Source organism: Balaenoptera physalus (genome assembly GCF_965194825.1).
Source record: "Balaenoptera physalus genome assembly, chromosome: 18".
NCBI lineage: Eukaryota > Metazoa > Chordata > Mammalia > Artiodactyla > Balaenopteridae > Balaenoptera > Balaenoptera physalus.
Genome location: NC_138899.1, coordinates 56,568,731 through 56,593,021, shown reverse-complemented (window position 1 = coordinate 56,593,021; position 24,291 = coordinate 56,568,731). Strand labels below are relative to the sequence as shown.

Sequence of the window (24,291 nt, the reverse complement as noted above, 5' to 3'; positions counted from 1 at the left end):
CCTTACATCCCTCATACTTCTTTATCTTATAACTGGAAGTTTGTACCTTTTGACTGTCTTCATCCAATTCCCCTTCCCCCCACCCCTCACCTCTGGTAACCACAAATCTGATCTACTTTTCTGTGGGCTTGTTTGTTTTTGAAGTATAATTGACCTACAACACCATGTAAGTTCCTGTTACACAACTTAGTGATTCGGTATTTCTATACATTTCAAAATGATCACCACGAGTCTAGTTACAATATGTCACCATACAAAGATATTACATAGTTATGGACTATTTTTACTAAATGCTAATTTTATTTTATTTTATTCACATATTTAAAAATGAGTTAATTAATTAAACAAATGTTAAATAATAAAAATGTTCATTCTCCTTGAAAAATATTAAAACATGATAAAGGTTTTAAAAATAAGACTGACAAAAGATTGAAATAAAATAGAAAACTAGCAAAATGCTAACAGTCAATGATGGGGCTCTAGGTGATTTTTTTTTTTTAATTTCATACCTTTCTAATTTTTCTAAAAATTCTACCATAAATAATATTGTTATATCATTAAAAAATCACTTAAAAAAAAAAGACTTGTTGGGGTATTTTTGACAGACAATAAACTGCACACATTTATGTGTACAATTTGATATATTTTGGCATGTATATACACCTGGGAAACCATCACCATAATCAAGATAAACAATATATCTTCTCTACCTCACACCATACACAAAAATTTACTCAAAATGGATCAAAGGCCTAAATGTAAAGCTAAAATTATAAGAACACTTAGAAGAAAGAATAGATGTAAATCTTCATGACCTTGGATTAGGCAATTGTTTCCTAGATATGACACCAAAAACACAAGCAACAAAAGAAAAAAATAAATAAATTTCACCAAACTTTAAAGCTTTTGCACTTCAAAGAACACTACAAGAAAGTGAAAAGACCCACACAATGAGAGAAAATTTTTGCAAATCATACATCTTATGAGGAAATTGTATCCAGAATATACCAAGACCTTTCATATTTAAACAATAAAACAACCACCCAAATTTAAAATGAGCAAATTTGAAAAGACATTTCTCCAAAGAAGATACATAGATGGCCAATAAGCACGTAAAAGTATGTTTTATATTATTAGTGATTAGGGAAATAAGATATCACTTTAGACCCACTAGGATGGCTATAAGAAAAAAACCAGACAATAACTCCTATTGGCAAGGATGTGGAGAAAATGGATAGTAAGTTGTAGCCACTTTTTTTACCATCAAACAAAGCTGGTATGAACATTTGTATACAAATCTCTCCTAGCAGTGTCTTTCAAAGAGCAAACGTTTTTAATTTTGAAGGGGTCTGATTTATCCTTTTTTTTTCTTTCTTTCAAGGATCTTGCTTTCAGTACTTTATCTAAGAAATCTTTGATTTATCATGGAAATCTAAGAAATCAAAGATCACAAAAACCCAATGTTGGGACTTCCCTGGTGGTGCAGTGGTTAAGAATCCACCTGCCACTGCAGGGTACACAGGTTCAATCCCTGGTCCAGGAAGATCACACATGGCGCGGAGCAACTAAGCCCAAGCGCCACAACTACTGAGCCTGCACTCTAGAGCCCGTGAGCCACAACTACTGAGCCCACGTGCCACAACTACTGAAGCCTGCGCGCCTAGAGCCCGTGCTCCACAACAAGAGAAGCCACTGCAATGAGAAGCCCATGCACCACAACGAAGAGTGGCTCCGGCTCACCACAACTAGAGAAAGCCCACGCGCAGCAACGAAGACCCAATGCAGCCAAAAATATATCAATAAATAAATTTATTTTAAAAAACCCAAAAAACCCTATGTTTTCTTCTAGGCGTTTTATAGTTTTACATTCAGGTCTTATTTTGTACACATGGATATCCAATTGTTCCCACACCATTCGTTGGAAAGACTGTCTCTCTAATACTTTCAGCTGGCTCTTTCCCCACACTCAGCTAGTTTCCTCACATACATGCTTCTGTATTCAATACTGCAGTACTCAGTGAAAGAACTAGAATTCTTTTTTTTTTTTCTTGCAACTAGACTTTTCTTTTTCCTTTTTTTTTTAACTTTTTGTTTTGTATTGGAGGATAGTTGATTAACAATGTTGTGTTAGTTTCAGGTGTACAGCAGAGTGATTCAGTTATACGTATGCATGTATCTATTGTTTTTCAAAAGGTTGTTACATAATATTGAGCAAAGTCCCCAGTGCTCTACAGTAGGTCCTTGCTTGTTATTCATTGCAAATAGAATTCTTTTTCTGTGCATTCTTCTCTCCTCTTGGTCTCCCCAAACTCTCAGATCCAACTCCTCAATTCAGGGAGACCAGCAGGCTCTGCCTCAGTTCCCCTCCCTATGCTGCAGCCTGGAAACTCTCTTGAGACAATAAACTGGAGCAATCGTAAGGCTCACCTTGTTTATTTGTCACATCTCAGGGATCACCCATACTTCCTTGCCTGATCTGATTGCCAATATCTTAAAAACCATTGTTTCATGTAATTTGTCTGTTTTCTGTTATTTCAGGCTCACAAGAGAGTAATTCCTGTTGCTGTTACTGCATTTTGGCTAGAAGTGACAGTTCGAGTGAGTTTTTTAAATTGACTGCTAGATTTTGAGAGTAAGTATAAGGAGGTCAATCTCCTCTGGAAGATCAATTTTCTAATTAAGTTCCAAGTCTAGAAAGTTGGAGGGAAATAGTCACTATAAACATTGAAATTCATATCACTCCCACTTTCCAGGAACGTGGTGCCATTTTGCAGAGAGAAGTTGTCCACACTGGTGTATCTAAAGCATGTGGTAAAATTGCCTTCTCTGGAGGTTCTAAAACCTTCTAATGGTTCCTTTCCTTTCTCTTATCAAAACTCTACTCAAATTCCAAGGGAGAGTCATAGCTGTTAAGAGGACTAGCCGCTATAACCAAACCTCAGCCTAACACCTGCAGTGTTTTCCTACAGGAATATAAACCTAAACTAAATAAATAACCAAATAATATACACACATAGAATAAATATGGATAAAATACACACTTTAAATAGTGCATTCTGAGGCAATATCAGTGCCTGTTACAATTCCATATCAGATATATTTTGCATTTGGTTTTTCAGTTCTTATTCTGTTTTCCTCGTGCTCCCTTCTGCCCCTCGCTGGTCTCCTCTTCTTTTTTCCTGGTTCTTTCTTCTCTCCTGCCTAATCCTCAGAGAACCCTGGGTGCACTCACAGGAATGGACACACTCAACCTCAGCTCAGAGTTACCAGACAGCTTTGGACTCCACCTTCCCAGCCAAAACAAAAAACAAAGAAAATTAAAACTCACCTTTAATTAGATCGCTGGTGTTTTTACTTTTAATATACTAGCACATTCGCTGCTTATTTTGGCTCAGGTTGAAAAATCAACCTCTAGCAGAGAGAAGAAAGATTAATAACCATTGTGGATGGCATATTGTGCGCCTGGTGTTTTATATACGTACATAGAATGAGCAAGCGTCATGGAACGAAATCATAAACCGACCTCCCTTCATAACCATCCTGTTGGGCTAGTTTTTCTCCTGCCCTGGATGAAAACTCAGGCAGGTCTCAGGATTCTTCTGGCAGTCCAGTGAGAAATTAGAATGCCCAGTACCTTATAATAGTCAAAGCCCAACTTTTTTTAAAAGCCCAATGACTAGCCTTCCCCCACAGCTCAGCCTTATTGTAGGCAGAAAGCCTATAGCACAGAGGGGAGATATAATTACCTTTTCTCTTTTCCTCATCTTTTTTCCAATTTTACTCCACTTACTCATCCTTACCGTTTTGCTAACCATCATTTCTGAACCCTCCTGGGTCAGTGAGTGGGGAGACAGGGAGGAGGGAGAAGTGGGGCATTAGAAGAAGGAGAGTTCCTCCTTTTCAGGTGCTGTCATGAGCTGACTTTGCTCCCTCTGGAAGGAAAAGGTGTTGAAAGCTGGCATTGGGGTTCTTTCTAGTCTCATGGGGCAGATGTGGGTTCTTAGTACATGCCCCCAATCAGCGGGACTCTCTTGCAGTCCCCTTGACAAGAACATGTACATCCATCGTCTAGATGATCTAGATGAAGAAGAACACCCCAGAAGGAGGGAACGGTGAGCACAAAGGTCCTGAAATGGGCGCACACGGTTCATGTCCAAGGAACAGAAGAGACCCATTTGACTGGAACACAGGGAGTAGGGACATAAGTGGGAGGAGATGAGGGCAGAGGATAGTGGGGACCGGAGCACGTGGGGCCTCCTAGACCAGGACCCTGACTGTACTCTGGGTGGGGTGAATGGGAAGTCATGAGTGTTGACAGGAGGAGTGACATGATCTGACTTTGGCTTTGAAAGGATCACTCAGCCCCTGTGTGGAGGATAGTTTTGGGAGAAAGGGAAAGTGGGAAAGGCTGAACATTTGGAGATTAACTGGGAGGATCTGTAATAATCCAAGTGAGAAAAGATGATGGTTTGGACCAGAGTGGAAGTGCTGGAGGTAGTGAGAGGTGAATGGGGTATATTTTGAAGATTGAGTCAATATCATCCATGAAGGATTGGATCAGGAATGTGAAAGAAAGAATAGAATCAAAGCTGACTCCAAAGTGTGGGGCGTTAACAAGTGGAAGGAGGGGTTTGCCTGAGGAAGTTTACATATTTGAGATAAAGATGGAATCAGGAGTTTGTTTGAACAGATTAATTTGGAGATAATGTTAGATAGCCAATTGGCAAAGTCAAGCAGGCAGCTAGGGGCATGAGTCTGGGATCCACCTAGAGACATAAATCTTAGAATCATCAGCATATTAGATGTCATTTAAAGTCATGCAACTTAGTTGATCAAATGGGAATGAAAGTGAATAAAGAGGAGAAGTCCAAGGGCTAAGCCGCAGGACCTCCAACCTTCAGATACGGAGATACAGAGAAACAGCAGAGACTGAAAACAACCGTTAGGAGGAGAACCAGCAGTGTCCCAGAAGCCAGGATGAAGTAAGCCTTCAGGGATGACCAATTGTTTCAAATGCTACCGAGATCAAGAAATTGCATTGACCACTGGCAACATGGGGGTCATTTGTGACCTTGGCAATGACAATTTTGGCAAAACAGTGAAGACTGATTTAAGTGTGGCCAAGAGAGAATGGGAGGAGAGGAAGCAGAGACAGTGAGTGAGACAAATCTTTTGAGGACTTTTGCTCTAAAGGAGAAAAGAGAGGTGGTAGCTGGAGGAAAACGTGGAGTGGTGAATGGAGGTATGGAGTTTGGTTGTGTTTGTTTTTCAGGTAGGAGACATTAGAGCGTGTTTGTGCTTGCTAATCGGAATAACGCAGGACAGAGTAGAGAGAATTGCCAGCGTGAAGTGCTTAGGTGGTCAAGAAAGGAGTAGATCTAGTGAACATCAAAGGGGCTGGTCCCATGATGGTCTAATTACAGGAAGGAGGGCAGAGTAAGCAGGCACCATTACAAGCAGGATGGTGGAGGGAGCATGTGGAAATTCTATTCATTTTCCCAATGAAATACAGAGTGAGGTCACCAGCAGAGAGGGAGGAGGGAGGGAGGAGGGAGGAAGAAAGAAGAGAAGGTGTGAAATAGCAGTTTAGGAGAAAGGAAAATAGAGTCAGATTGCAGGGCAAACCAAGGGCCCACTTGAGTTATGGCATTAAGTGAAATCAGGCAGCAAGGGTGTGCGCGTTTCTCCAGTCTCTTCGGCGACCCCAGGGCAGACATGGAGTAGAGACACTGACTTCAAAGAAACACAAATTAAGATAAAATGCCATTTTTTCCCCTTTTTTAGCCAGGCTGCGCGTGGCGTGGCATGTGGGATCTTAGTTCCCCCACCAGGGATGGAACCCACGCCCCCTGTATTGGAAGCGCTGAGTCTTAACCACTGGACTGCCAGGGATATCCCAAGACAAAATGCCATTTTAAAAAAATTCACTTTAACAGCAAAGATGTTTAAAGTATCCTCAAAGTATACTAGGGAAGAGTGAAATAAAACCCTCACACATATCTGGTAAGAGTATAAATTGGTACAATTAACTTCAGAAATTATTCCCTGACTCTTAAAAATACTTATTTTGCACCTCTAGGAATCTATTTTAAGAAGACAATAAAAACTAAGAAAAAATGCACGTAAGGATATTTATGCAAGTATTATTTATACTTGGGAAAAATTGGAAATAATTGAATTACTAACATTAGCGGAGGAGTAACAAAAATAACAGCAGAACCATCTATGAAATAGCAACATTCATGGAAATTGATGTTTACCAAGAGTCTTTAACAACACGAAAAAATCCTTAAGATATAAAGTTATGGCACTAAAAATAGTCAAGATAAAATGCATTTTTAAAAGTCACTGGGAAAATACCAAAATGTTCATTGTAATCATCTTTGAGTAGTAGGATTATAGCTGACTTTCATTTTCTTCATTATTGCTTTCTGCATTTTCCAAAATGGGTATTTCTGTCATAATCAGAACAAAAATGCTATGTTTAAAAATATGGTCCATCCTTAAAGGATTGGATGGATTTGAAGACATTGTGGTTCTTTCTAGTCACATGGTATCCTCACAGTCTCATATTTCAAACTGTGCAAATTCCAGGTACATCCAAAAATTCCCTCCCAAGCAGTCTCAGTTTACCTCATCAGAGTTGAACATTCTAAAGCTTTAACCTGAAGATAAAATGTAATAATTCATTTACAATGAACTATGTATTCAAGGTATAATAACAGAATCTTGTTCTAGAATGATTAGTGTCTCCTAACTCTTTTTTTTTCTAGACTTGCCCCAGCCCTTCTCAGAATTTGAAGATGGCCTTCTGGACTCAGGAACTTTAGACTTCAGCAGATATCCTAACTAAGGTTTGTAAAATTCTTTTTTTTTTTAATTGAAATATAGTTGATTTACAATATTGTGTTAGTTTCAGGTGTACAGCAAAGTGATTCAGTTATGTATTTTTTCAGATTATTTTCTATTATAGGTTATTTAAAGATATTGAATATACTTCCCCGTGCCATACAGTAAATCCTTTTTGCTTATCTATTTTATATATATAGTAATTAGAACACTCCCTCACACCAGATACAAAAATAAACTCAAAATGGTTTAAAGGGGACTTCCCTGGTAGCACAGTGGTTAAGAATTCTCCTGCCAATGCAGGGGACACAGGTTCGATCCCTGATCCAGGAAGTTCCCACATGCCACGGAGCAACTAAGCCTGTGTGCCACAACTACTGAGCCTGCCCTTTACAGCCCGTGAGCCACAACTACTGAGCCCTCATGCCACAACTACTGAAGCCCACACTCCTAGAGCCCATGCTCCGCAACAGGAGAAGCCACCACAATGAGAAACCCATGCACTGCAACAAAGAGTAGCCCCCCGTCAACACAACTAGAGAAAGCCTGCACACAACAACAAAGACCCAACACAGCCACACACAAAAAAAAAGATATATAAAAAAAAATTGGTTTAAAGACCTAAATACAAGACATGACACCACAAAACTCCTACAAGAGAACATAGACAAAATATTTTCTGACATAAATCCTAGCAATATTTTCTTAGATCAATCTCCCAAGGCAAAAGAAATAAAATTCTTTTACTTATAAATTCAACAAAGAAGTGCCTCAAAAGGAACTTCTACTCATGTATCAGTCAGCTATCACTGCATAACAAACAACCACAGAATTTCAATGACATACAATAATGAGCATGCATTTCACTCATGCACTTGTGTGTATTGGCTGGAGCCAATATGATACCGGCTGAGCTTACTGGGCAGCTCTAAACCACAAGTTGAGACCAAATCTGCTCCATGTGTCTCTTATCCTCCTAGGACCAGTGGGCTAGCTTGGCATATTCTCATGACGATGGCAAATGCATGAAAAAATAAGCCCAACCATGCAAGTACATGTCAAGTCCTTGCTTGTATGTCTGTTAACAATCCATTGGCTAAAACAAGTCACTTGGCAAGCACAAAGTCAAGAACAAATAAACTCTGCCTCTCTAGTGGAAGGAACCAGAGAATCACACAGAAAAGGGTGTGAAATCAGGGAGAAGTGAAGAACGAGCCAATAAATCAATCTACTATAACCAGGAAAGAAAGAAAAACAGAGAAAATGCAAACACGAAAGGTGGAAACTAATTTAAAAAGAGTAAATTCTTCAGTCAAAATCTAATCATGGACAGTTCCTATTCCTAGTTACTTTTTCAACACCTCTGTTGAAACCCAACCCCCAAAGCCCCAATATTCAGTCCCTGAGCATTTCTCAACCCCATCTCCTCCAGAGGAGAGATGGGAGCCAGAGATACAAACTCAGTGGGTCAGCAGGTTAATGGACACCATCCTAGAGAAGAAATACAAACCTTGGCTTTTCTCTATCCCAGGAATATCAGACACTGAAGCCTCTTCCAGCCCTGTAAGCCAGCCTCACGGCCATCCAGTCTGCCCTGCACCCCAAAGCCCCATCACAGTGATGAGGAAACAGGTCTAGAGGATCATTTCTTCAATCTTTCCTGGAGGCTAAAGGCTGAAGCCCGAGCTACGTGCTATTAGGCTCCTTCTAAATGGGAGCTTTGGGGATTCTCTCATTACAAGGGGACCACCATTTATCTGAAACAGAAAAAGGAGCATGCCTTAATGCCATTAGACTATGCTTAATGAAAATTTCTCCTTCTCCTTCTCCTTCTCTCCCTCTCCCCCTCCCTCCTCCTCTCTTTCTCTTTCTTCCTTTCAAGCCCACTTCCAAAGCTGACCTGAATCTCCAGCAAAGGCTCTGAACCAATCCAACCACACAGCTTGGGGCCCAGAGAGGCACCATAGAAATGATTTTCATTCCCACGTTATACTCACATCGCTCACAACAGTCAGCAGTTCTACATTCTGCTCTGAAACATGGTTGTTAAGGGGATTTGACTCTAGGTTCAGACAGACCTGCACGGACACCTGTCTCCTCTCCTCACCTACCATGTGAACTTAGGCAAATTGCTTAACCCCACAGGTTCCTCATGGGTAGAATGGGGCCAATAACAGTGGCAGACTCATAGGACTATCGTGGATATGGTGAGATAAAATATGAAAGTGCTTAGAAGAGTGCCTGCCACATGGTCCACGCTCAATCAAGTGCAGCTGTAATAACTTGATGTGGAAACCATAAACCTCCAGTGGGAAGACACTCAACCCTGGTGAACTCTGAGGAGCAGGAACCCCAGATCGTGAATCTTGTGTCTACAGTATTTGGAACACTTGAAATACTGGTTCCCACTGCGGAGGTAAAAGGACAGCATTTGGGCCAATCTGGAGTTAACCACTCCTGGGTACTCAAATGTTACAATGGGGATTTTTGTGGTCTGAGCAATACATGCAAAAACGCAGGTGTCTGTGGCCAGTGAACTTAAACATGAAGCAACAGTCACCCAGCAACAAGCCAGGAACACCTGTTGGTGTCTGTTAGACGCCACCCCAGGGCACAAACCAGCTCTTTCCTCCTGCATCACTGGGTGGATCGACAAACTTTTTCATGTGACTGATTAAGATACTAGTTGTCATCACAACTTCACTTTTTTTTGTTGTTTGTTTTTGTGGGTTCTTTTTTTTTTTTTTTTTTGGTTTGGTTGGTCTTTTTAAATTGAAGTATAGTTGATTTACAATGTTGTGTTAGTTTCTGGTGTACAGCAAAGTGATTCAGTTTTATACACACACATATATATACACATATATATATATCCTTTTTCAGATTCTTTGCCCTTATAGGTTATTATAAAATATTGAGTATAGTTCCCTGTGCTATACAGTAGGACCTTGTTGTTTGTCTGTTTTATACATAGTAGTGTGTATATGTTAATCCCAAACTCCTAATTTATTCCTCCACAACTTTACTTTCTAAATAAACTGTGCCTCCTTTTGGTAAATTCAATGTATTTCCTAGCACCCTTGATTCAATTTGATAAAGATGTGTGGAGTGTTTGCACTGTGGCAGATGCTGTGGGTATTTGAAATGGAGAAAGAATGAAAGTAGGCTTTTTTCGAGTTCTTGCTATGATTAAACAAACTTGTGGGTGTTGTTTATGAATCCCCTGCTCTACTTTGTTTAAGGAGGGTAGATTCAGAGAAAGATCATTTGTGTGACTAGGAGTAAGAAGGTAAAATGGGAAATACTAATGCTTCATGTAAGAACGATGAAGCCATTTCCATGGCCTAAAACAACACAGGTGGATTTCTCATTCCCAGTGCAATGTTCCTGGTCAGCCTATGGCTTCCTTCCACGCGGTGATTCAGGCACCCAGGCTCCTTCCTTCTCGTGGACCTGTCATTCCTTATGGCCTCAAAGTCCCCTGCACCCTAACTGCAGAGGGAAAAGATCATGAAGAAAACCCACCCACTTCTTAAACGCTCCCTCCCAGAAGCGACAGATTCATCCTATTCACATACCACTGGCAAGAGTTAATCACGTGGCCACTCCTGGGTACAGGAAGGCACGAACACGGAATCCTCTTTCCTGTTGGGACAGCAATAATTCCCCAAAGCATAAACTTTTGGTAAGTAGCTAGCTATCTATGTGTATGCAGGTTTGTCCATTGCTATATTATTTTGCCTATTTCCCCCACTCTGACATGAGCTCCATAAGAGCAGGGATTTGTCTTTGTTCATTGTAGAATCCCCGGCTGGTGGTGATGCCGGAACTGAAAGTTGGAGGAGTTGCCCAGGTGGAGAGGTCAGAGAAAGGCCATCCAAGGGGTGGATGGCACGTGAAAAGGCAGGAAGTATGAGGGCGTGGTGTGTTAGGAGAGCTGAATCTGCCTACTCTTGCCAGAGAGAAGAGTGGGGTCTGGGCCAGGGCTTAGCAGGAGCTTGAGTGCAGGGCCCAGAATGGGCAGGGCCCTGGCCTCAGGCTAAGGAGTTGAAATATATCCTTAAGTACCACACAACTCAGAAATTCCCCTCCTAGGTATATACTCACCCAAAAAAGGAAAGAAAAAAGAAAATTATGTCCACACAAAATGTTCATCATAGCCAAAAAGTAGAGACAACCAAAACATCCCCCAATAAATGAATGGATAAACAAGATGTGGTAAATCAATACAATGAAGTAGTACTCAGCCATAAAAAGGAATGAAGGACTGATTCGTGCTACAACTTGGATGAACCTTGAAAACATTACCTAAGTGAAAGAAGCCAGACACAAAAGAGCACATGTTGTATGAGTCCATTTATATGAAATATGCAGAATAGACAAATCCAAAGAGACAGATATAGACTAGTGGCTGCCAGGGGTTCAGAGGAAAGGGGAATGGGGCGTGAGGACTAATGGGTACTAGATTTCTTTGGGGGGAGATGACAATCTTCTGGAATCAGATAGTGGTAATGGTTGCCCAGCTCTGTGAATATACTAAAGACAACAGAATCGTACTCTTTAAAAGGGTGGCCTCTGTAGTACGTGAATTACATCTTAATAAAGCTGTTATTTTAAAAATCTATCCTTAGGACAATAAGAAACCATGAAAGTTTCAAGCAGGTGATGATCATGTGGTCAAGATATGACACTGGTGGTTATGTCCACAGTGGATTGAAGAGGATGGAGAACAGAGCATGCAGCCTGGTCCTCCCAGTGAAATGTAACAAGCAACTGAACTAAGGGCCCAGAATTAACACCCCCCAGGTGAGTTAACACTGGGTCAAAAGACAGAGAAAATGGAGAAAGCACAAAACCAGCTTTGCGGCTCTCCCTGTGAAACCACATCTTCTAAGCTGTGCCAGCAAAACATGCACAGAGGGACTTCCCTGGCAGTCCAGTGGTTAGGACTCGGCGCTTTCACTGCCGTGAGCCTGGGTTTGATCCCTGGTCGAGGAACTAAGATCCCCCAAGCTGCACACTGAGCGGCCAAAAAAAAAAAAAAATGCTCAGAGCCCGAGAAGTACCAGGCATGCCTCTAGTCCTACTTCTTACACTTGAGGAGCTGCTGGGTCGCTATGCCACACATGCTGCTGGCACAGGAATTCACCCCCCAGGCTGTTTGTCTTTTCAGCACCAAAACATGGAGCAAGTTTCCAAGGTTCTCACCCCTGACAATCTATGTTGTGCAACTCTGGCTGCTGGCTCTGTGGTTGACATTTGGTCATTTTTCTTTTAAAGTATTAATAAGTAAATGCACATATCGGAAAGCTATTTGCATATCCTTGGAATAGCAGGGAGCCACGTTTTACGAATTGGTAGGTAAGTGATCCAGGCAGCAAATTCAGTACCCGCCAAATTTGATGCCCTGCCCTACACCAAACTCTACAACTCATTGGGTTTCATGAACACCTACTGTGTGCCAGGGACCAAGTGATACGGAATGGATAGGAAAATGATCTGTGTTCTTAGGAAGTTCATAGGCTGGTGAGAGAGAATGACTCTGAGGCAGATGGGTGTGAGTTTATGGAAGTGCGCTGATGGAGGGATGCACGTGCATCTAGCCCGCGGGGCAGGGAGAAGTCATGGGAGGCTTCCTAGAGGAACACTTCCAGTCTGGGAGGACTCCACGATCTGTGGGCCCTGAGGCTGGCTTTGCATCTATCAGCTCATGGGGTAACTTCCTGGGTGGGAAAACTCAGTGGGCACGCAGAATAAAGGCGGTGGGGGCAGGTGTTTCTGGGATGGCAAAGACGGACCAAACATGAAGACTTTTCATAATATTCCAAGGTAATATTCCAAGGCTAGAGAACAGGAAAATCCAATCTATAGTTGCCTTTGGGAGTTTGTTGACTATGAAGGGCCCCAAGAGAGTCTCCTAGGCTGCTGAAAATGTTCTATATTTTGATTTGGATGATGACTGCAGGAGAGAGAGAAAGAAGAGTCTTTAAGACTACACTGAAGAACAAAACAAAACCCTAGGCCTACTACAATAACTAGACTTATTCATTATATTTTTTTAATAGCACAAAAATTATTTACCATGTAGTTCCTATTTACAAGTGTTTTCTTTTTTTTTTAATTGAAGTATAGTTTATTTACAATGTTGTGTTAGTTTCAGGTATATAGCAATATAGCAAAGTGATTCAGTTTTATATATATATATATATGTAAAAAATATATTTTCTTTTTCAGATTCTTTTCCATTATGGTTTATCATAGGATATTGAATATAGTTCCCTGTGCTAAACAGTAGGACCTTGTTGTTTATCTATTTTATATATAATAGTGTGTATCTCTTAATCCCAAACTCCTAATTTATCCATCCGCCGACCTCCACGTGTTTTCATCTGTGTGATCTCATTTATTTCTCTGAATAAGCCTCAGCTTATTCAGGACACATATTTTATGCCAGAAACTCAAACTCCAATGCATTAAATAACTTGCTCAAAATCATCCAACTAGGAAGTAGCAGAGCCAGGATTTGAATTAATTCTCCTAGCTCATAATTCAGCTATATTCCTGTTACCCAAGCTAGTTTAAAAATTGGGAGCTATTAATGTCACGTTCTAACCACAGGTCGTGCCAAGAAGGCCCAAGAAACATCTCTTAGCTGCTTCTGACATGAACTCCTTTCAACTCAGTTCAGCCAAGCCTCGGTCCAGCCTGTGCCAGGCACAAACTAGCACCTGGGGGACCTGGTGTGAGGGGACATCACCTACACCTTCCAACAGCTCATGGGCTAGTGGAGAAGACAGGTTGTGCACACCTGGTTATGGTCGAAGCAGAGTATGAAACAGGGGCTACGCTAGACACACAAAGGGCCATGGGATGGCAAATGAGGCCGCCATGGTTTTCAGTTGGCATTAATTTCATACCCAATAAGTTTGACTGTCTTGGGAACCAAGCTGGGCAGCTGCCCAGCTCCTGGAAGAGCTGGTTCTATATACTTCTCCTGGTAATTCCTGTCTCCTCTTTTCCACATATTCCCTGAGCCTGGCCTGGGAAGCAAAGGGAGCCTGGAACTTCACTCATCAGCCCCTTCCCTGGAAGTCACATGTTACTATAGCAACACTGACCTCGGTTCTGACATTGTCAGGCACCAGCTGGAAGGTTGGTGCAAACACTGGGTTTCACTGACAAGGTGCAAAGTCTCTGAAATCACTGCCTGATCAAAGTCCCAAGAAGGCCAGCCTCTGACCCTTGAGGGGCAGGAGGCCAACTAACCCAGATTTTTCCCGAGGGCCAGCTGGTGTGATAGGAAGAACGTGAGCTTAACCCAGGTGAACCCAGAAGTGGTCCAACTCTGCCGCTCTGTGCTGCCAGGACCTAAGCCTCAGTCCCTCGTCTGCAGACTGGGGATGATGATGTCTGCCTCACGGAACTGCCCTGAGAATGTGATGAGAGCACCTTTGTCAAATGCCTCGCACGTGGTGCTCTTATAACTGGCACTGAATTCCCACCATGAGGAGAATTTTCAGAGCGTCTCTTTAAAAGCTCTGGCCAGGATTCACTCAATATCTCATTCACATAAACATCCCTCTTTGAAGATTACTTCACACTCCTTAAATGCTAGACTTATCTATTTAAATCCCAGAACAGGATGTCTTCAACTTCGGAAACCGCAGGGTGACCTCGGAGGCCATTGTGCATCCCTGGAAAGGGTGCAGTTCACGTGACAGTCACCTCACTCCATGGCACAGATGAGACGCAGCTGAAATGGTGACTTTAGGTGGGGCCTGCCCTGCAGGCTCTGTGGACAGCCCAGCCACGCAAGTGGAATTCAGTTCCCTAAAGTAGAACAACAGCTCAGGAGGCCCGCAGGGAGGACCAGAGACCTGGGAGGGACAGCCATGAGACAGGACAGAAAAGCCTTAAGAGGTCAAGGACCCACCTTCATCCTTCACAAAGGGTCTTCCCTATACCCTTCAGACAAATGATACTCTATCCTTTAAAAATGAAAGAGTGTCAACCCTCCTGCCCGCTCACTATCAGATTAGTGTGTCCAACTTAGCCGGGATCCCTATCTATCCTGGTGATATGGAAAGAGGTGACAGCTTCAATTGCCATTCAGTCTTTTAGGGAAGCAGGACAATGGAAAAGAGGGCTTGTGTTTCCCGACCCCTCCACCTCCCCTCAGACCATCCCCAGGTTCCCTGTGTCTCTCTTGGATGGTGGAGCCAACGAGAGATTCAGAAAACAACCATCTCAACTCTGAGCAAAGAAACCTGGACCAGGTGCCCACCATCTTAAGAGAGATAAAGTAGTGATTGTCTAGTGCAGAGTCTTAATGATCAGGAGAAAAAGCTAATCCAACCTTTCGGATATGTTCGTGCATCTGTCTCTTTCTCTTCCTTGGGGGGAGGGCGGGGGGGCACAGTTTTGCCTTTAAAAATGGGATTTAATACAACATGAAAAGAATTCTGGACATCAGGATGTGGCGGGATTGAAAGGCAGAATTCGCACAAAGGAAGAGTGACTACTGTGGTATCGCAGATCACAAATTACAAACAGTTGTGTGCAGTCTAAAAACACCGTTCAACAGCTGGTCAAGGAGAAGCAATCTCTTCCCTTTCTCAAACGAGATTAAAAATTAGAGGAATCTAAAATATGGCACAGATGAACTTTTATGAAACAGAAACAGACTCACAGACATAGAGAATAGACTTGTGGTTGCCAAGGGAGAGAGGGGATGGGAAAGGGATGGATTGGGAATTTGGGGTTAGTAGATGCAAACTATTATATACAGAATGGATAAACAACAAGGTCCTACTGTAGAGCACAGAGAACTATATTCAATATTCTATGATAAACCATAATGGAAAAGAATTTATATATATATATATATATATATATATATATATATATATATATGTCTAACTGAATCACTTTGCTGTACATCAGAAGTTAACACAACGTTGTAAATCAACTATATTTCAATTAAAAAAATAAATAAATAAATACAGGGATTTCCCTGGTGGCTCAGTGGTTAAGAATCCGCCAGCCAAAAAAAAAAAAAAAAGAATCCGCCTGCCAAAGCAGGGGACAAGGGTTCGATCCCTGGTCCAGGAAGATCCCACATGCCACGCAGCAACTAAGCCCGTGTGCCACAACTACTGAGCCTGCGCTCTAGAGCCTGTGAGCCACAACTACTGAGCCCGTGCGCCACAAAGACTGAAGCCGACGCCCCCTAGAGCCCGTGCTCCGTAACGAGAGAAGCCGCCGCAATGAGAAGCCCGCGCACCGCAAGGAGGAGTAGCCCCCGCTCGCCGCAACGAGAGAAAACCCGCGCACAGCAACAAAGACCCAACGCAGCCAAAATAAATAAATAAATAAATGAAATATAAATAAATTAAAAAAAAAATACAAAAGGATCCAGATGTCATTTTGCCATGTGCCCTGGGACCCATGGGGCCGTGGCCCTAACCTGTTTCGTAACTTCTCTGAGGATCAGCTCCAAGCACAATAGGCTTCCTCAGATCAAGGTGACCTCTCTCCCAAATGTTTTCCTCGGCTGCTGCTCGCTGGCTCCCTTGCCTGCTAGCGTTACGCAACTTCTCTTATCTGCACGCGAGCAGTTGATAAGTGAACGTCCTTCTGGACACAGCTAATCTCTCCATCAGCCCTCAATCACTTGAGATTATAATGGTTAATTATACTTCGGGTTTGGGGAGCTCATTTTCCCCCTGGTACATTCATGTCTCTGATTTCACCTTCCTGAAACTTTTTTGTCAGAGACACAATGTTTGGTCACTTAAAGCTTCAGCCGCAGCATCAGTTTTCTTGTGTCTAAAATGAGGCAGTTGGGCTTCCCTGGTGGCGCAGTGGTTGAGAATCTGCCTGCCAATGCAGGGGACACGGGTTCGAGCCCTGGTCTGGGAAGATCCCACATGCCGCGGAGCACCTGGGCCCGTGAGCCACAACTACTGAGCCTGCGCGTCTGGAGCCTGTGCTCCGCAACAAGAGAGGCCGTGATAGTGAGAGGCCCGCGCACCGCGATGAACAGTGGCCCCCGCTTGCCGCAGCTAGAGAAAGCCCTCGCACAGAAACGAAGACCCAACACAGCCATAAATAAATAAATAAATAAAATTTAAAAAATAAAATAAAATGAGGCAGCTAGGGACTTCTCTGGCGGTCCAGTGGTTAAGACTTCCCCTTCCAATGAGGGGGTGTGGGTTCCATTCGTGGTCGGGGAGCTAAGATCCCTCTATGCCTCGCGGCCAAAAAACGGAAACATAAAAACAGAAGCAACACTGTAACAAATTCAATAAAGACTTTAAAAATGGTCCACATCAAAAAAAATCTTTAAAAAAAAATAAAAAATAAAATGAGGCAGCTTGACTGGATGAGCTTTTTGTGTTTCAGCCCAAGGAAATGCCGCCCATCGGGGCAGAGCTAGGACAGGGCATCAGATGCCGGCCCCTCTTCTGTTTGGGAGACTGTGCAGCCAACCCTCCTTCCAGAATGATCCTGAACTCTGCGTCCTTTTGAGTTTCCTTTCCTCCGAGTCTACACACCTACCAAAAACCTCACTGTGTAATTTATCCTGTTTCCCAAGTTCCTCTCTGTCTACCTGAGTTCTCCCAGGGACGTACTCCACACCCTTGTTTCCCTAGACGGGCAGGCCCCTCACTCAGGATCCTTCCATAAGCCCGCGACTCTGCTGCTGCCTTCCCCACGCCTTGCCCTCCAGATACCCTTGACAAGCGAGAGGTCACACTCTGGTCCTGCCCCTCCCGGACCTGTTCTTGGCTGGGCAGGGGCTTCCTTTGGCTGAGACTCCACAACCAAGCCATGACTCTTTTGGTTCCAAAACAGGCTCTGGCCCTGAGCCTAGGACAGTAGGTCACACGCCTCCTGGGAGCACGTGGAAATGGGCCCTTCCCATGCGATGCATGAAAACTCAATTACAGAGGTAATCCTGTTTCGAAATGTTGACAAGCAAGGACAAGCCCAGCGGAAGAAGGGCCACTCCAGCCCAATAGACAGATCAGGCTGTTACCAGCTCAACACCAGACCCTCTGAGGGCTCTGCCCCCTCCTCCAGGTCTCCAAAACCAGGGCCCACATCTTTGTCTCCTTCCGTCTGATTCATAACACACACGTATGCATACACAGGCACACATATACATACAAGTGCACGCGCACAAGCACACATGCATACATCTACTCAAACACACCCATGGTGTGCTGACACCATGTTCTGTCCACAGGGGTCTCGGAAGACTTCTCTGACTTTAGAACCCTTGAGTTCTAGGAAAAGGTAAATATTGTGTCAGGATCAGCCTAGCATCAGACATCTCCCTGGAGTGACAAGGAAGTCCACCTCTTCCCCTTACTGCCAATCATGGAACTGAAGTTCCACCATTAGAGATTCATTCCTTTTGACCTCAAAGATCTCTCAGTCTTCAGAGCTCTCTTCTCCCCCAGTAAACTACAAGTAGCTGGGGAAAGGATTATTATGGGCCCCCAGCACCAGTCTTGGCCCTGGATTCATTTTTCAGATGCTTTGGCAGGATGGGAGCAAGGCCCTAGAGAAGGGAAAGCAAAAAGACCTGCGAGAGGATGGTAGCCCAGCGAGGGAGCAGAGGGGACAAGGTGAGCAAGCACCCCAGACACAGTGTCATGCCCAGCCTGCCTGGGCTATGGAAGAAGTGAGCCGTTTCACTCATTCCGTCAACAAATATGAACTGAGAGCTTACTATGTGCCGGGCACCATGCCCGGCACTGGGGATACATGGCAGGCCAAACTAGAGATGGTCCTTGCCTTCATGGAGCTTATGGTCCACTTGCAAGAGAGTGGGGAGAAATTAACCCAAAAAAATCACCCAAATGAACATGTCATTGCAAACCAAGATGAGTGCCCTTAAAGAAGGTGCTACAAGAATAGCACCAAGGACCAACCTAGGCTGGGGGCCAGGAAGACTTTCTGAGGAAGTGATGCTTGAGCTGATCCTAAAGAAGCAGAATTAACCAGAAAAACAGAGAAGAGCAGGCAGTCCAGGGAGAGGGAATTGTGTGTGCAAAGGCCCTGCGGTGGAAAGGAACCACCTAATGCTGCCATTGTGCATAATCCTTACCCTTCAGTAAACTTTGAACTTGAAGGAAAATATTCCCTTCTAAAAATGTATTTCCCTTTCCCTTTCCCCTTCCACTTACCCCTGCCCTTCAATCAATACAGAGTGACACAGAGAAAGGTGAGCTGGGCAGGAGAAAGCCTTAAAAAAACAAAAGCTGCAGACAGCAGCTATGACAGCTATTTCCTGTTTGGTGTCTCTCACCACAAACCTCCTTAGGCAAATAAATTAGCACAGGAAAACATTTTGGAGAAGGGTGTGGAAGAAACACATACTGAAAAGCCAAACATATTCCATCTGCTTTTCTGAGAAGAGCTGCAAGTCTGAGGTAGGGGCCAGAGCGCACTCAACTGTAGGGGCCAAAGAGACTCGTGGACATTTAGTCCTAGGTCTGTGTTTAACCTGGAGGAAGCTGAGGCCCAGAGAGGGGCCGGGATTCACTCACCGGCAGGGCTGAAGCTTGAAGTCCATCTCTTGGCCCTTTGTCCTGTGTTCTCTCCCTGCCTTACTCCCTCTGGGCCCATCAGACCAAACCTGCTGGTTTTCTTCACTCAGACAAGGAATAGTGGGGTTGGAACTGCCCTCTGTGACCACTGTAGGTGATGCTTAATTTTGCCTTGGGTACGGGAGCCCAATGTCCTTGTGTTATGAGGAGGAGGGGGAAGAGGGCTAGATGCTTTACCTCTATATTCGGTTTTCACAATGACCCTGGGTGATAAGGACTCACCTCCCCATTTTATAAATGAGAAAACAGCACGTCTGTGCCCAAGATCAGCCAGATACAGGGCGGCAAGGTGGGATTTTAACCTGGTCTGGTTTGAAAGCCCATACTTTCTCCCCTTTTCCCCATCCCATCCCAGAGGGATATTTCTGTGGAGAAACCTCCTCAGGGTCCCCAAGCTCAGCTGGTTGTCAGTAAAGCCCCCATAACCACCTACTGCCCCTCAGCTCAGATGTGCCTTCTCACACTTGGGGCCGAGGTGCCGATACAGCCCGCCTCGGTCATAATTCCCCAAGAAGACATGCCATTTGTTCCTCTGTCCCAGCCCAGAGGCTGGCTGGGGTGTGGATGTGTGGGCTGGCACTTGATCCTCTCATTTTGGGTGTGTGTCATATTTTTTGTTTTGTTTTGCTTTAGCTCTCCCTCCCAGGAGTTTGAACAGAAAATTCCCAACTCAACAACATACTATTCACATCCTACCAGCTCTGCATGCTCAGAATCTGGTCTTGTTCTGTTCCAGAAAAGCCCACTGGCTGACACTCTCCAAGGAACAATCAAGCAATTTGCAAAGGCCACGCTGTGGGCACTCAGGTCTTGGAGGAGGTGGAGTTCAATAGACCTCACTGGGGTGAGATTACCTACAATGGCATTTCCCAAGGTGCGTTCCAAGGAAGAATAATACGCTGTGGATTATCGGTATTTTTTCCAAAAAAAAGGCAGGTTTTTTGGCTACAGGATTTCTCAAAGCCTTCAACATTCTGTGGCAGAGATGACTAGTTGTCCTCCAATACCCATTCTCTTTGTCTTTCTTTAATAATAGAAACCTCAAATTTTATTTTTATTATTATTTTTTAAACTTTATTTTTTATCTATTTTTTTTTTTGGCTGTGCCACGCAGCTTATGGGATCTTAGTTCCCTGACCAGGGATTGAACCCAGGCCCTCGGCAGTGAGAGCATGGAGTCCTAACCATTGGACTGCCAGGGAATTCCCAGAACCATCACATTTTGGTTGAGCACTTATCTGCCCAGCAAGAGACTTTCTCCCAGCCTCTCTTGCAGCTGCAAATGACCATCTGACTAAGATCTGGACAAGGGAATGTGAGCAGAAGTAATTTGTGTCCCCTCTAGTCATGTCATTGAAAGAAATAAGCCTGTGCTTGACTTGCTTTTTCTCCTTTGTGTTGGCTGGGATGAAATGTGATGACAGGAGCAGGAGCAGCCACTTTGCACCAGAGAGTCACTCAGCCAGCCTTGTACTGCTCACCTCTGGGCTGTTAGTGAGAAAGAAACTCCCATCTTGTTTAAGCCACTATATTTGGGGTTCTCTGATCCATCACCTTAGACTGAATCCTACGTAATTTATGTACTAATGTGCACAATAAATCTCTAAGTGAAGTATATGCAGCACTTTTCAAGCACCTATGACCTTAATACCTACTCTTCAAAACAGCTTAGGAATGTGCTCTTGAAATGCATCTTGGGAAACATGGAAAACACTCTTTTCAACATTCCCAGAACCCCAAGCTCTGACTCAGCCCACAGCCTGCTTGTCCCCAGTTACTCATCCAACAGAGGTTAGAGCACAAACTACCCTCCTCCCAACACTCTTCTAAAGGAATCCACTTCTCTTCTCCAAACCACTGACCTTCTCCTCACAACAGGCCACAAAGCTCCATACCCTGCACATCTAACTTTGGGAGTCCAGGTTCCAGGAGACCATAAAGAAAGAGCTGGCAAATGAGGTAGATCCTCAAATCCTAAAGAGGCTACTAATAAAAAGGTATAGTGTCCCAGTGGGAAAAAAAGGTTTATCCAAAGCAGATAAATGTTCCCAAGCATGAACAAAAAACAGTTCCAGGTAATGGGAAAATTATGTTTAGAAAACAAGTCAAGGGCTCATTTGATGAAAAAAGATAATATTCCCACATCGTACTTAGTGGTGAAAGACTGATAGCTTTTCCTCTAAGATCAGAAATAAGATGTGCCCTCTCACCACTTCTTTTCAGTATTGTACTGGAAGTTCTAGCCAGGGCAATGACGCAACAAAAAGAATTTAAAAGGCATTCAGATTGGAAAGGAAGAAGTAAAACTATTCCCATTTGCAAACGGTATGATTTTGTATATAGAATTGGCCCCCACCACACACACACACACGCAAAACCCTATTAGAACTAATAAATAAGTATAGGAAGGTTGCAGGATACAAAATCAATATACAAAAATCAAGTGTATTTCTGTACACTAGCAAGGAACAATCTGAAAATAAAATTAAGAAAACAATTCCTTTTACAATAGTATCAAAAAGAATGCTTAGAAATAAATTTGACAAAGGAAGTGCAAGAGTTATACACTGAAAACTACAAAACATAGTTGAAAGAAATTAAGAAGATATAAATAAACTGAAGGACATTTCATGTTCATGAATTGGAAGGAAGACATAATGTTGCTAAGATGGCAATACTTCCCAAACTGATACATAGATTTGACACAATTTCTATGAAAATCCCACTGCCTTTATTGCAGAAATTGGCAAACTCATCCTAAAATTTTTCTGAAAATGCACGGAATTCAGAACAGCCAATATAATTGTGCAGAGAACAAAGGTGAAGGACTCACACTTTCTGATTTCAAAACTTACTGCAAAGCTATAGTTATCAAGACTGTGTGGTACAGGAATAAGGATAGACATATAAATCCCTGCAACAGAATTAAGAGTCCAGAAGTAAACCCGTACACATAGGGTCAATTGATTTTCAACAAGGGTGTCAGTACAATTCAATGGGGGGAAAAAATAGTCTTTTCAACATATACTGATATGACAACTGGATATTAACATGCAAAAGAATGGAGTTGGACTCCTACCTCACATCATATACAAAAATTAATTCAAAGTTGACCAAATACCTAAATGTAAGATTTGTATAATCTTATAGAACTCTTAAAAGAAAATATACGAGTAACTCTTCTTGAGCTTTAATTAGGCAATGGTTAGATATGACACCAAAAGCACAGGTGGCAAAAGAGAAATAGATAAATTGGACTTCATCAAAAGTTAGTGCTTCAAAGGACGCTAACAAAAAAGTGAAAAGACAACTGACAAAATAGAAGAAAATATTTTCAAATCAGGTGTCTGGTAAAGAACTTGTATACAGAACACATAGAAAACTCCTACAACTCAACAATAATAAAGACAACTTATTTAAAAACGGGCAAAGGCTGTGAATAGACATTTCTCCAAAGAAGATACACAAATGGCCAATAAACACATAAATAGATGTTCAACATCATTAGTCATCAGGAAAATGCAAATCAAAACTGCAATAAGAAAAAAAAAAACTGCAATAAGATACCACTTTACACCCACTAGGATGGTTATATTCAAAAAGATGAACAACAGCAAGTGTTGCCAAGGGCGTGGAGAAATTGGAGCCCTCATACATTGCTGGTGGGAATGTAAAATGGCGCAGCTGCTATGGAAAAGTTTGACAATTCCTCAAAAAAGTTAAACATAGGGTTATCATATGGCCTAGAAATTCTACTCCTAGTTATATACCAAGAGAAATTAAAACATATATCCACACAAAAATTTATACATGAATATTCATAAGAGCAATATTTGTTAGCCAAAAAGTAGAAACAACCCAAATGTCCCTCAACCAAGGAAAGGATAAAAAAAATATGGTATAGCCATACAGTGGATTATTATTCAGTCATAAAAAGGAATGAAGTAACGATTCACATACAACATGGATGAACCTTGAAAACAGTATGCAAAGGGAAAGAATCTAGATACAAAAGACCACATGTTGTATGATTCCATTTATAAGAAATACCCAGAATAGACAAATCCATAGAGGCAGAGAATTAGATAGTGATGCGTGCACAACTCTGTGAATATAGCTACTCAAAACTACTGAATTGGGAATTCCCTGGCAGTCCAGTGGTTAGGACTCCACACTTTCACTACCAAGGGTGCGGGTTCAATCCCTGGTTCAGGGAACTAAGATCCTGCAAGCCACATGGCGTGGCCAAAAAAATTGTTTTAATTTATTTTAATTAAAACTACCGAAATGTACACTTCAAAATGATGAATGTTTGGGTATGTGAATTACATCTCAATAAAGAAATAAAGAAAATATTTGGGTTCAACCCAAAAGCTTTCCCAGAAATTTGGGGAAAAGAAAAAGGTTAAAAAAAAAAAAAAAAAAAAGAAAAAGGTTAAAGAAAAGGCACTTTATTGAATAGTTTCACAACGCCCTAAAAAACAGATCCAATTAGTAGTTAGCTTTTGAAAATATAAATAAAATTATAAGTACTTATGCTTTGGATTTGTGTTCTACAGGCACATAAGGATTGGAGTTTTTTTTATAACTTGATTCTGATTATCAAAGTAATGTCTGGTTATTTTAGATGTTTTAAGGATAGAAAAGCATAGCTAAGAAAAGTATGGACTCTCCTGTTTTGTATGCCTCTCCCCATCCTCCACAAAAGGCAGGTGGGGGGTGTGGGGGGGTCACTGGCCTCTACAAGCGAAGCCCACTCTATGGGAGACCTTGCATCTGGACCCTCCGGCTCCACTGAAGCCACCTGGACGTGAGCACCCAGGCC

The 24,291-nt window shown here is 42.6% G+C and overlaps 1 long non-coding RNA gene across 1 annotated transcript in view; it reads right to left on the bottom strand.

The window, feature by feature from the left end:
* Positions 1-3,816, bottom strand: part of LOC309647795 — a 36,032-nt gene extending 32,216 nt beyond the window's left edge. Inside the window, exon 1 of the long non-coding RNA XR_014256303.1 lies at positions 3,329-3,816. This is a non-coding gene — a long non-coding RNA (uncharacterized lncRNA). The remainder of the gene's footprint in view (positions 1-3,328) is intronic.
* Positions 3,817-24,291: the final 20,475 nt, after the last annotated feature.